Source organism: Rhinoderma darwinii, chromosome 2 (assembly GCF_050947455.1).
Source record: "Rhinoderma darwinii isolate aRhiDar2 chromosome 2, aRhiDar2.hap1, whole genome shotgun sequence".
In the NCBI taxonomy this organism is placed as follows: Eukaryota; Metazoa; Chordata; class Amphibia; order Anura; family Rhinodermatidae; genus Rhinoderma; species Rhinoderma darwinii.
In genome coordinates this window covers 297,481,767-297,496,573 of record NC_134688.1, presented here as the reverse complement: position 1 = coordinate 297,496,573, position 14,807 = coordinate 297,481,767, and the positions used below count along the sequence as shown (strand labels likewise).

The 14,807-nt window shown below is 41.9% G+C and overlaps 1 protein-coding gene across 5 annotated transcripts in view; it reads right to left on the bottom strand.

The window, feature by feature from the left end:
* The window catches only part of KLHL12 (kelch like family member 12), a 102,569-nt gene extending 88,258 nt beyond the window's left edge, over positions 1-14,311 (bottom strand). For 4 of the 5 annotated variants that reach the window (XR_012881033.1, XM_075850594.1, XM_075850596.1 and 1 more), the window contains exon 1: positions 14,208-14,311. The gene's annotated coding sequence lies outside the window, so the exon portion shown is untranslated. Of the gene's footprint in view, positions 1-14,067; positions 14,181-14,207 lie in introns of those variants that run through there. The other variant, XM_075850595.1, reaches the window with a different exon arrangement.
* Positions 14,312-14,807: the final 496 nt, after the last annotated feature.

Genomic DNA, 14,807 nt, shown 5'->3' with positions numbered 1-14,807 from the left:
GGACAGGATTCGCTTTAAAGGGGTTTTCCATGGACACAACATTTTTGGACTAATTATCTAAATATTGATTCAACTTCCGAATATACATTCTGTATTAAATCAAGACGCATTTCTTCCTATTCACACTACCTCTGCCCAGAAGTTCTGCTTTTCATGAGTCTTTTTTTCCTTTGACACAGGCTCGTGTACAAGCATTAGTACGCACCCAGACCTGTGTTGATACCTCACTTACCTACGTCACGCCACAGGGATGTTCTCCGGTAATTATTCTGCCCCCTGTATCTGTCCATTGCCCCCTCCCAACTAGTTATCCCTTCCCCTTGAGTTTTTTTTATCCTGCCCTTCAGTGGTGCCGGAGCATCAACGCCTCACGTGATCACTAGCTTCAAAGGCGCCGATACGTCATCATCCCATGTGACCGCTATGGGGGCTGGCACAATGAGGTCCCTGCTGAAGTAAAACCAGGGTAAACAGAGAAAACAAATCCTGCTTACTAACCGGAAATCTTCCCGCGGATACACTGTTACATCGAGGATAGATGAGTAATGCTGTAATGTGATTTTATTTTAGGAAAGCAGTGCAATTGTTACATAATAGTGATTAGACACGCTTGTGGGTTGTTGTTTTTTTTACTTCACGGATAACCCCTTTAACCCCTTAACGACGGCCCACTGTCTTTTGACGTCGGGCGGTGCAGGTACTCAGTCTACAGCGACGCCTTTTGGCGTCGCTGTAGTAGAGTGGGTTTAACGGCAGCCTGGTCAAGTCTGCACTAAAAACCGGCTGTATGTAACAGGTCCGGTTCTTAGTGCAGCCATCAGGACCTGCCGATTTCGTCGTAACAGCATGTGACCGCTGTGACAGCCAATCACAGCGGTCACACGCTGTTACTGTGTACAGAGCCGCTGGGAGTGTCTAAATGACAGCTCCTGCTCTAAGAACGAGCTGTTGCTAGCAGCTCTGTTCTTAGAGCAGTGATCAGGAGCCAATAGTATTGGTTCCTGATCTTTTTTGTGTTCACTATGATATCCAATCATAGTGATCACTACTGTAAAATAAAAGTAAAACATGTATCTGTTTCTCCTCACTCTGTTCTAGCTGTGGAGAGAAACAGATACAAGTGTGTCAGTGTCCCCCTCACAAAATCACTTGTTCCTCACATAGTTTAAAAAAAAAAATCATTTTTTCAGTATTTTATAGTATATACATATATATATAAATATAAATATATTTACTGTATATACTAAGAATCGTACTATAAACGACTTTCTTTTTAGGGTACGCTGTTAGACGGCGTAGGGTTCTGTTCTGGGCTTAGGTTTACAGTTCGTGTTAGGCGTAGGGTTTAGGTTTAGGTTTGAAAATAAAAAAAAACGTAAAAAAAAAATCAAACAAAAAAAAAAAAATTTTTTATTCCTTTAGTGTGATAGTTGATAAAAAAATTGAAACCGCTAGTTACGTTTATTATTTGCGGTTTAGACTGTATAATCATTATGGCTGCCAAAAGATACAGCGTTGAGGAAGCCTATCAGATGCTATGCTCCGATACGGATTCTGCATCTGAAGTTGAGCTTTTTCTTGAAAGCGACAGCGAAAGTGTCGCTTCAAGGGATTCTACGGATATGAGACCCAGCACCAGTGATATGGGAGACGGCGCAGTTGCCACAACGTCCGTTCAAAGTGCAGCCCCTGACATTGCACAACCCCAACTAACCGATTTAGTCTATTTTCTCCCACCATAAATGACTTTATTGCTACTCCTGGCATAAATCCCAATGTCAGTAATTTTTCACCACTAAATTATTTTAATATTTTTTTTACGGACCAAGTTTTGGAACATTTTGTGCAGGAAACAAATTTGTATGCCAGGCAGTACATTGCCAATAAGCCTTCGTCACCTTATGCCAGGTTGTGGAATCCCACAAATGCAATGGAAATAAAAAAAATTCTGAGCCTCACCCTTAACCCCTTAAGGACGCAGACTAGTTTTGGCCTTAAGGCTCAGAGCCCATTTTTCAAATCTGACATATTTCACTTTATGTGGTAATAACGTCGGAATGCTTAAACCTACCCAAGCGATTCGGAGATTGTTTTCTCGTGACACATTGGGCTTCATGTTCGTGATAAAATTTGGTCGATATATTCAGTGTTTATTGGTGAAAAATTGCAAAATTTAGAGAAAATTTTGAAAAAATTGCATTTTTCAGAATTTAAATGCATCTGCTTGTAAAACAGACGGTTATACCACCCAAAATAGTTACTAGTTCACATTTCCCATATGTCTACTTTAGATTGGCATCGTTTTTTGAACATTCTTTTATTTTTCTTGGACGTTACAAGGCTTAGAACATAAACAGCAATTTCTCATATTTTTAAGAAAATTTCAAAAGCCTTTTTTTTAAGGTACCTCTTGAGTTCTGAAGTGGCTTTGTGGGGCCTATGTATTAGAAACCCTGATAAAACACCCCATTTTAAAAACTAGACTCCTCAAAGTATTCAAAACAGCAGTTATAAAGTTTTTTAACTCTTCAGGCATTTCACAGGAATTAAAGCAAAGTGGAGGTGAAATTTGCAAATTTCATTTTTTCTGCTGAATTTCAATTTTATTCATTTTTTTTTCTGTAACACAGAAGGTTTTACCAGAGAAACACTACTATATATGTATTGTCCAGATTCTGCCGTTTTTAGAAATGTCCCACATGTGGCCCTACTGCGCTCGTGGACTAAAAGACAAGCCCTAGAAGCAAAGAAGCACCTAGTGCATTTTGAGTCCTCTTTTTTTATTAGAATATATTTTAGGCAGCATGCCAGGTTTGGAGAGGTGTTGAGGTGTCAAAACAGTAGGAATCCCCCAATAGTGACCCCATTTTGTAAACTACACCCCTCAAGGAATTCATTTAGGGTTGTTGTTACCATTTTGACCGCACATTTTTTTCACAGCACGTATTTGAATTGGGCTCTGAAATGAAAAAAATGTCATTTTTTCCAATAAAATGTCATTTGTGATCAAAATTTCTTATTTTCACAGGGAACAAAATACCCCATTTTGTTGCCCAATTTGTCCTTAGTGTGGCAGTACCCCATTTGTGGTGATAAACTGCCGTTTGGGCCCATGGGAGGGCTCAGAAGGAAAGGAGCGCTATATGTTTGTTGGAGTCCAGATTTTGTTGGATTGGTTTTCGGGTGCCATGTCGCATTTGCAGAGCCTCAGAGGTATCAAAGCAATGGAAACCCACCAAAAGTGACCCCATTTTGGAAACTACACCCCTCAAGGAATTCATTTATGGTTGTTGTTAGCATTTTGACCGCACAGTTTTTTCACAGCACCTATTTCAATTGGGCTGTGACATTAAAAAAATGTCATTTTTTCCAATAAGATGTAATTTTTTACCAAAATTTCTTATTTTCACAGGGAACAAAATACTCAATTTTGTTGCCCAATTTCTCCTGAGTGCATCAATACCCCATTTGTGGCAATAAACTGCCGTTTGGGCCCATGGGAGGCCTCAGAAGGGAAGGAGCGCTGTGTGTTCTTTGGAGTCCAGATTTTGCTGGTTTGGTTTTCGTGTGCCATGTCGCATTTGCAGAGCCCCAGAGGTATCAAAGCAATGGAAACCCACCAGAAGTGACCCCATTTTGGAAAATACACCCCTCAAGGAATTCATTTATGGGTAATGTGACAATTTAGACCCCATAGTTTCTTCACAGAACTTATTTGAATTGGGCTGGGAATTTAAAAAAAATATATTTTTTCCAATAATATGTCATTTTAGCTCAAAAATTCTTATTTTCACAAGAAATAAAATACTCAATTTTGTTGCCCAATTTGTCCTGAGTGCGGCAATACCCCATTTGTGGTGATAAACTGCCGTTTGGGCCCATGGGAGGGCTCAGAAGGGAAGGAGCGCTGTGTGTTCTTTGGAGTACAGATTTTGATGGATTGGTTTTCGGGTGCCATGTCACATTTGCAGAGCCCCAGAGGTATCAAAGCAATGGAAACCCACCAGAAGTGACCCCATTTTGGAAACTACACCCCTCAAGGAATTCATTTATGGGTAATGTGACCATTTAGACCCCATAGTTTCTTCACAGAACTTATTTGAATTGGGCTGGGAATGAAAACAAAATTATTTTTGTCAAATAATATGTAGTTTTGGCTGAAAATTTCTTATTTTCACAAGAAACAAAATACCCCATTCTGTTGCACAATTTGTTCTGAGTGCCGCAATACCCCATTTGTTGTGATAAACTGCCGTTTGGGCCCATGGGAGGGCTCAGAAGGAAAGGACCACCATTTGGCCTACTCGGGATTTTCTAGTGCGAAGTCATGTATGCAGAAGCCCCTGAGGTACCAGTACAGTTGAAACCCGCAAGAAGTGACCCCGTTTTAAAAACTACACCCTTAAGGCATTCATCTAGAGGTGTAGTGACCATTTTGACCGGAGACCTACACCCCATAAACTGTAATGTGGGTTCTCCCGGGTATGGCAATACCCTACATGTGGCTGTTATCAGCTGCCTGGACACACAGCAGGGCCCAGAGGGGAAAGACGAGGGGGGATAAGCTGTGCGGAGTGCATCAGGGTAAGTAAAATTGGGGTAAATTATAAACCAAGGGATGTATGATAAATTTTAAAACACTTTCATACAGAGCTCTGGTTATTCGGGACACGTGTCACATTGATATATTGTGTCCTCCCTTATCCCCCTCTTATAGCAGACTTTGCACCTCTTTTGACTTTTTCCCTTCTTGCCAGTTTGGGGAACTTCCCCTGGAAAGTGTTGCCCTGGTACGATGCGTGTGGGCTCGCTTCCAGAAGTACTGGGTGCCCCCCCTTCTTGGTCCCTAAAGATTAGGTTCTTGATAATCACCTCTTGAAATTCCAGGAAAGTTCCCGTCTGGCCTGCACATCGACGTAGCACGTACGCATTGTACAAAGCCATCTATATGATGTTCCCGGCCAGCTTCTTATACCACACCGCATGGCGCTGTAGGGCTTCAGGGCTTGATCTTACAAGTCCATCCCTCCCATGTACCTATTGTAGTCCAGGATGCAGTCTGGTTTGGGGGTGGCCTTTCCTTCATATATCCTAAACCTGTAGGTATACCCTGATGCACTCTCACAGCTTATACATCTTCACGCCATACCTTGCCCTCTTACCCGGCAGGTACTCGCGGAATTGAACCCTCCCTTTAAAATGTACCAGGGACTCATCAATAGAAATACACTTCTCGGGGATGTATGCTTGGGAAAACTGGAACGGGCACTGGAACGGTCTAATAGGGTTCTCCGTTTATACAAACGGTCAAAACTGGGGTCATCTCGGGGTGGGCACGGCTCATTATCAGTATAATGTAAGAAGCGAAGTATTGCCTCATTTATTAATTTTTTTAGGTTCCAGTTCAGTTCTGAAGTTGCTTTGAGGGGCCCATATATTAGAAACCCCTATCAAATACCCCATTTTAGAAACTAGACCCCTCAAAGTATTCACAACAGCATGTAGAAAGTTTATGAACCCTTTAGGTGTTTCACAAAAATTTAGAGCAAAGTAGAGGTGAAATTTACTTTATTTTTTTGTCAGAAAATCCTCTTTATACCATTTTTTTTATAACACAAAAGGATTTATCAGTGAAACGCAACTCAATACTTATTACCCAGATTCTGCAGTTTAGAGAAATATCCCACATGTGGCCCTCGGGCGGTAATGGACTGAAGCACCGGCCTCCGAAGCAAAGGAGCACCCAGTGGATTTTGAGGCCTCTTTTTTATTAGGCACTATGTCCGGTTTGAAGAGGTCTTGTGGTGCCAAAACATTGGGAACCCCCCAAAAGTGACCCCAATTTGGAAACTAGACCCCTTGAGGAATCCATTGTAGTTTTCTTGGGGTGCATGCGGCTTTTTGATCAGTTTTTATTCTATTTTTAGGTGGCGTGGTGACTAAAAAACAGCAATTCTACTATTGTTTTTTTTTCGTTTTTTTTTACAGCGTTCACCGTGCGCTATAAATGACATATTCACTTTATTCTGCGGGGCGATACGATTACGGCGATACCAGATGTTTATAGTTTTTTTTTATGTCTTATGGCGTTTGCACAATAAAATACGTTTTGTAAACAATCATTCACTTTTTGTGTTACCTTATTCTAAGAGCCATAACGTTTTTATTTTTCAATCAATAAAGCCGTGCGAGGACTTATTTTTTGCGTAACGAACTGTAGTTTTGATCAGTACCATTTTTAGGTGCATGCGACTTTTTGATCTCTTTTTATTCCATTTTTTGGGAGGTGAAGTGACCAAAGAATTGTGATTGTGGTACGGTTTATTATTATTTTATTTTACGGCGTTCACCGTGCGGGATAAATAATGAAATAATTTTGTAGTTCAGGCCGTTACGGACGCGGCGATACCAATTATGTATAGTTTATTTGTTTGTTTATATATTTTTATTAATAATAAAGGACTGATAAGGGAAAAGGGGGGATTTTTACTTTTATTACTTTTAAATCTTTTATTTTCTAATTTTTACACATCTTTTTTTAACTTTTTTTTCACTTTATTACTTTGTCCCACTAGGGGACATGAGGGCAGGAGGCCCTGATCGCTATTCTAATACACTGCACTACATGCGTAGTGCAGTGTATTAGAACTGTCAGCTACTCACTGACAGCAAGCATAGTGGGTCCTGACGTTGTCAGGACCCACTAGGCTTCCGTCTATGGCATAGCCGGACGCCATTGTTTGGTGTCCGGTTGCCATAGTCACCATCGCCGGCCGCTATCGCGTAGCAGGCCGGCGATGGCAGCTTAACCCCTAAAAAGCCGCGATCTCTATAGAACGCGGCTTTTAAGGGGTTAATCAGCGGGGACACAGCGATCGGTCCCCGCTGTAGGAGCTGTGACAGCTGCTGAACAAGACAGCAGTGTCACAGCTCCTGTATGTGTCGGGAGGACGGCCGAAACGGCCGTTACTCCCGAGACGTACTATTACGGCATGGAGCGCGAACGATACAGCTGCCATGACGTAATAGTACGTCAAGGAGCGGGAAGGGGTTAACATGGGAATTATAAAAAAAACCTCTATTAGGTCATATTGGGCATCAAGCCCTATACATGCCACCCCCATTTTTTCTGGCATTATGTCACGCAGCAGGTATGAAATACTTATGCGATTTCTCCACTTTAGTGACAACCTACAGGCACCCCCTTCCAGCGACAGAAGCCGTGACCGGCTGTATAAATTAAGGCCTTTGCTAAATTTTCTTAATTCCTCCTTTTTAGGAGCATATACCCCTGAACAAAATTTAGCAGTGGATGAATCACTAATGAATTTCAAAGGGCGTCTCTCATTCCGCCAATTCATACCCTCAAAAAGTGCAAAATACGGGGTAAAGATCTACAAATTATGTGAAAGCACTACTGGCTACACGTGTGCATTTAAGATCTACGAGGGTAAAGACAGTGAATTTAATCCACCATGGTGCCCTCCAAATATTGGTACCACTGGTAAGATTGTGTGGGATTTAATTGGCCCTTTCCTACACAAGGGGTATCATGTGCACACGGACAGTTTTTATACCAGTGTGCCATTGTTTAGCGCCCTTCATTGTGCCAACACCGGAGCCTGTGGCACAATACGCAAGAATCGCAAAGGTTTCCCACGTCAACTTGTGGATCAAAAACTACCAAAGGGGGAGTCATGCACTTTTCAAATTGAGAAGATGCTGGCTTTAAAATTTCGTGACCGCAAGGACGTCTATATGATCAGCACTGTCCATTCAAGTGCAACAGCAACTGTTAGAGAACGTGGGGCCTCTGCAGAGAGACAAAAGCCTGTGTGTGTCATCAACTATAATAAATTCATGGGTGGGGTAGATTTGTGCGACCAGATGTTACAACCTTATCTGGTTAAAAGGAAAACCAGAACGTGGTATAAGAAAGTGGCAATATACCTCATCCAGGTTGCGATGCACAATGCATTTGTCCTGTACAAAAAATCAGCGGGCAGGGCGACATTCTTTGAATTTCAGGAGAAAGTGATTGAAGATCTCCTATTTCAATCTGCAGACCAGAGAGTAGTCCATGAGTCAGAGGATGTACGCCGACTTGTTGAAAAACATTTTTTACACCCCATCCCTTCAACACCTAACCAAAAATACCCCAAAAAACGGTGTCGGGTCTGCAGCAAACGAGGACAGCGAAGTGAGTCACGATATTATTGTTCCGCTTGTCCTTCCAACCCTGGTCTATGCATAAGTCCCTGTTTTGAAATCTATCATACCGTCGCACATTACTAATTTTCTTTTGTGAGCTATAAAAGTTAAAATGCAGGATTTATTTCGGATTTTATTTTTCTGTACACCTCTTTTTTTTTTTTTTAGGGAAGCAGCTTCGCTTTATATTTAGGAGATGCCAAAATTTAGGGTTCTTTTAGAGATTTCTTTTTTTTAATCACTTTTTTTGGGAGGGAGGGAAATATACTTTTCTAGACTGAGTCATTTTGGGATATAACCCAGTTATAGAAAGTGGAATAAGGCCCTGAAATTCATTCAAGATAAAATTGTGCCCTGAAAGCTTTTTATTTCCTTTTCCGTTATGACTATGTCCTGCCATAAATAGCTGTTACTCACTGGGGATACGGCATAATTTTTTCTTTTTATTCTGAGGATTTCAAATAAGCGAGCTGTTCCTTATCAATACACTATGGGCTTTATTACAGTTTTGTTCGGGTTTTTGGTGGACCTCTTACACCCGACAATACTTCTAGAAATAGCGACATTAATTTGGGGAGTAGTGGTCCTTTACTGTATCTATACATACGGTGTGGGACACTGCCCCTTTATATATTCTACAGGTGATTGGTTGTTTTGTGCACATGGCGGTTCCTACCTTGCCGGGCAGGGGCTTGTTATGGTGTACCCCGTCACTTAGCACATTCGTCCCTTATATAGGGATTGATAGAGCTAAAGAGACGTTGTATGACCAGTCACTTTGAATAATAAAGTCATTACAGCCCTACAAATTTTCTTTCATCCTGTGAACATGCTCTAGTTTTCCACATAGCTGGATACATTCTTCCTCCTTTTTTTTGGATATATTGCCTTTTTCCGCCAACAGTTTAATAAATTTTCCCACTCTAACTTACTATATATCAGAGCGGGTTGATATACATAATGTCTATGGACTGACATGATTTGAGGACAGCTGCTTTCTTAGCACGACATAGTCATAGGGTGTAGAAACTGTTAGGGACATATATTTCTCAATCTAGAAAAGTAGAATCCTCCCATTTTCAAGCAAAATGTGTGTCCTGAAAGCCTCCGGGTGCTCCCTTCCTTTTGGGTCCTGCCGTGTGTCCAGGAAACGCATTAGGGCCACAATGGGGATATTTTTGAACACAGGAGAAACAGGGTGATACATTTTCTGGTGCATTTCCTTATTCTCATGTCCTCTGTACAAGAAATCTGACCTTAAAATGACACATTTGTGAAAAAAAGTGAAATAAAATTTTCTTTCCACCTGCTTTGCATTACTTCCTGCGAAAACTGTGGGGTCAAAATACTTAGTACACACCTAGATGAATACCTTAGTTTTCAAAATGGGGTCATTTATTGGGAGTTTCTATCTTTTTGGCAGCTCAGTGCCTCTATAAATGTGTAATGGGACCTGAAACATTTTCAAGCAAAACGTGTGTCCTGAAAGTCTTCGGGTGCTCCCTCCCTTTCGGGCCCTGCCGTGTGTCCAGGCAACGCATTAGGGCCACAATGGGGGAATTTTTGAAAACAGGAGAAACAGGGTGATAGATTTTGGGGTGTGTTTCTTCATTCTCATGGTCACTTTACAAAGAAATCGGTCTTCAAAGTGATACTTTTATATAAAAAGTGTTTTGTTTTTTTATTTCACCTGCTATGCATTAAATTTAGCAAAAAACTGTGGGGTCAAAATACTCAGTAACACAGAGAATAAACAAGACCCCTGATAGTTGGCGGGCACATTAACAATTATACAAAGAAAGGCTGCCTGCAAGCAACCAAGCCCAATTTCCCAACTACCAATTAGTAGTATGAAAAAATAAATAAAAAATGTAAACTTTATTGGGCTACGTATAGCCAGACAGACCACATAAGTTTAAAGTTAAAAATTTCACTACCTAGAGACCGTACTGATGTTATCTTTATAATTTCATATTTAATATTGTTGCAATGTTTTACATCTCACACTGTACTAATACATTTAAGCCTGCACATTTCAATATGATATATATGCCGACACCTCCTAGTTCGGTGCTGGAAGACTCTGCACTGTAACGTAACAGCATAAACCCGGGTCTGACGAATGTCAATGCTGATGCCGAGTGGAAATTGTTGTTGTCGGCGCATGCGCCGACAAACATACTTGGTTAGCGATGTTTTGGGAGAGGACTCTCGTACCAAGTCCCTTATTCATCCCTATACGCATGCGCCGCTCCCTGTCCCTTATTGGTGCACCTTATGCCAGTGATTATTCGCTGGCTCCTCACAGCTGATCTGCCGGCGTGTCTCCATCATTGTTATTGGCTATGTGCCTTCACACACCTCCAGATACGTCATTTGACATGTCTTTATCAGGATCTCCTTCCTGCCGCGCCGCCATTAGCCCCGTGTACCCCTGAGGACGCTACTCAGTAGCGAAACATGTCGGGGGGGCTGTTAGTGGTAAGTATTAAAATCCTGACCGTACCTACTGTTTATTATTAGCTAGTCTAGCAATTTAACTGACTGGGGAACTGAACACTATTCCCAAGTCCTGTACTACTAATGCCTGTGATCATACAGGTAACTCACTTTTCAGTACGGTCTCTAGGTAGTGAAATTTTTAACTTTAAACTTATGTGGTCTGTCTGGCTATACGTAGCCCAATAAAGTTTACATTTTTTATTTATTTATTTTTTCATACTACTAATTGGTAGTTGGTAAATTGGGCTTGGTTGCTTGCAGGCAGCCTTTCTTTGTATAAAATACTCAGTACACCCCTAGATAAATACCTTAAGGGGTCTAGTTTTCTAAATGGGGTCGTTTATGGGGAGTTTCTTTCGTTCTGGTAGTTCAAAACCTCTCCAAATGTACAGTGGGGCCTAAAACATTTTCAAGCAAAATATGAGACCTGAATGCCTCCGGTTGCTCCCTTCCTTTCGGGCCCTGCCATGTGTCCAGGCAACGCATTAGGGTCACAATGGGGGCATTTTTTAAAACAGGAGAAACAGGGTGATAGATTTTGGGGTGTGATTCTTCATTCTCATGGTCGCTTTACAAAGAAATCGGTCTTCAAAGTGATACTTTTATATAAAAAGTGTTTTGTTTTTTTTATTTCACCTGCTATGCATTAAATTTAGCAAAAAACTGTGGGGTCAAAATACTTACAACACCCCTTAATAAATACCTTAAGGGGTGTAGTTTTCAAAATGGGGTCACTTGTGGGGGTTTCCACCATTCTGACACCTATGAGCCTCTGAAAACCTGGCTTGGTGCAGGAAAACAAAATGTACTTCAAAATGTATAAAATTATTACTAAACTTGTAAGTCTTCTAAATTGCTCAAAAAAAAAATTTTTTTTTTCAAAAGTGCTGCCAAAATAGAGTAAAGCGATGGAAATATATATTTAATAAAAAAAATTGTACAGTATGTGTGTACATATGTGACATATTGCAGTTAAAAATAGGGAAAAATGATAATTTTTACAAAATTTCTTCCATTTTTCTATTTTTTAATTAATTTCCGCAAATCGTATCAGTCTACTTTTACCACTAAAATAAAGTACAACATGTGACGAAAAAACAATGTCAGAATTAGGGCAGATACAGACGGACGTTGCGTTTTTGCGCGCGCAAATAACGCAGCGTTTTTCGCGCGCAAAAACCATTTGACAGCTGCGTGTGTCATCCGTGTATGATGCGCGGCTGCGTGATTTTCGCGCAGCCGCCTTCATAGAGATGAGGCTAGTCGACGCCCGTCACTGTCCAAGGTGCTGAAAGAGCTAACTCTTTCAGCACCCTCGACAGTGAATGCCGAACACAATATCGAAAAACCTGTTGAAAAAAAAGAGAAAGTTCGTACTTACCGAGAATTTCCCAGCCGTTGCCTTGGTGACGCGTCCTTGGTGACGCGCCTCTCGACATCGGGCCCCACCTCCCTGGATGACACGCCAGTCCATGTGACCGCTGCAGCCTGTGCTTGGCCTGTGATTGGCTGGAGCTGTCACTTGGACTGAATTGTCATCCCGGGAGGTCAGACTGGAGGAAGAAGCCGGGAGTTATCGGTAAGTCAGAACTTCGTTTTTTTTTCTACAGGTTCATGTATATTGGGATCGGAAGTCACTGTCCATGGTGCTGAAACAGTTTAACTCTTTCAGCACCATGGACAGTGACTATCTCCTGACGTCGCGTACCGATAATTTTTTTGCCGAGTTCGGCCGAACCCGGTGAAGTTCGGTTCGCTTGTCCGGCTTCGCTCATCGCAAAGACACTCCGTTTGGATGTTCGGAAACAGAAAAGCATGTGGTGCTTTTCTGTTTACATTCATCCTTTTGACAGCTGGTGCGCTGTTTCAGTCGGTTCGCACGGAAGTGCTTCCGTGCAACCTGCGTGGTTTTCACGCACCCATTGACTTCAATGGGTGCGTGATGCGCGAAATACGCAGTTATTGAACCTGTCGCGCTTTTTGCGCAGCAGACAAACGCTGCGCAAAAAGCACGGACTGTCTGTACTGCCCCATAGACTTGTATTGGTCCATGCGTGCCGCATGAAAACCACGCGGCCCGCACGGACCGAATACACGCTCGTGTGAATCCCCCCTTACTTGGATATTCAAAACTTTCGCTGAGTTATTCTCTGATAAAGTCAGACATACCAGATTTAACAAATCTGGCTTGGTCATTAAGGTCTTTTCAGGCCCGGTCATTAAAGGGTTAATATATAGCTCAAAAATATATAGCTGAAAAATCTACTTTTGCCCACTCAGGCCACTCTAATGGTTACTTCTAGCGAGTTCCCAACAACGTACCATTGTGGGATTTAGAATTTTTAATTTCCCATACATCTAACCTTAGGCAAACATAGTAAAGAAAAAAAAAAACATTTCATTAGGGAGCCTAAACACAACCCATATACATTGCGTCAGCACGTGGGTTACAGTGATCTCCTTGCTGAAGTTTGATTACTACAATCTTTTTCAGACCCGGTTTGATCATCTGAACGCTGATTGGTTGCTATAGGCACATGCTCCCGCTTCTGGAGTGTGCATGAGGTGAAAGTTCTTTCTATGGCAATTTCAAAGAAAACAAGACATGACTTTATATTTAACCCTGGTTTAATTTATCAGAAACTCTTCTATTTAATGGAAATTCCTGTTCTGTTTAATAGAAACTCCATATAGGGGTTCTCTCTATACACAACCTCTTTTCGAATTAAAGCCACTGGCGGTTAACGGATCGCTGCAGGTCTAGCTTCTGAAACCCCAATGACTAAGGCCCCATGCACACAAACGTAAATTCGGCCCCATTCAGTTCTATTGGCCACGGACACCTTTCCGTATCACTACGGGTGGGTGTCCGTGCCGTAGAACTGTGCCGGGAATTATGGAGCATGTCCGTTTTTCCATGTTTTACGTGTCGTGCTCCCATACTTTGTATGGGAGCACAGCCCAAAAATGCGGGCGGCCGAACGTGCCTGCAATAGCCTGACTATATAATACATGGATGGCCACGACCACCGACACAGCTATTCTTTGCTAGGGGACCCTCAACCCTGGCTGTTAGAGGGGAGTCTAGAGTGGGAAACCATCCTCTATAATGTCCATGTATCCATATGGACAGGGGTTCTCTTATTGAAGATGACCATTCAAGTGTAAAACTCTAAAACTACAAAAATTAGGAGTACTTTATCAGTTCCAGGGTTCTTGAAGAGCAAAGTACTCATGCAAAGCACAGCACGCAGACACCGGAAGTAGAGGACTACTATAGCAGGGCATTCTTTCTGTCACTTGCATAAATGTGTCACCCACAAGTTATATACAGGGGCTGACGACCAATCATACCTTGCTATAATACGAAATACCCGCTTTCCGGTTCTCGCGGCATGACCGAGCCCTCCCTGTTTTTAACCAGGCAACACGACACTCGGCCCCCACACACATAACATGCAAAAATAACAATTTATCGCCGTTTTCACACTCACTGTTTTGCCCGGCGCTCATTGATGACATATCTGCCCTTCCTGGGAAATCTCCATATCGAGCGATGACGGGAGCTACCGGAACTGCCCACAAAGCGCTGTCAGCCATTTTCTCGGAGACAAATCTCACTGCAGCACCAAGAGCGTGCTACATACATATGGGTCCCGTAAAGCAGGGCTCTTACTAAAATATTATTTTATATTCAATAAGTAGCAATTTATGGGATACTACACTGCCGCTAGGGAGTTTAACATGCTGACAGCACATTCTGCGAGTGCTAAATCAGACGCAGGACAACCATTAACAACATCTGTGCCAGCTGTGATACTAAATGAACCCCATTTTTTTATATATATATATATATATATATATATATATATATATATATATATATATATATATATATATATATATATATATATAAAAGCAGCCTCCCTGTACATAGTGCCATACAGCCCCCCATAGATTATGCCATACAGCCCCCTGTAGATTGTGCCATACAGCCCCCTGTAGATTGTGCCATACAGCCCCCTGTAGATTGTGCCATACAGCCCCCTGTAGATTGTTCCATACGGCCTCCCTTGTAAACAGTGCTATGCAGC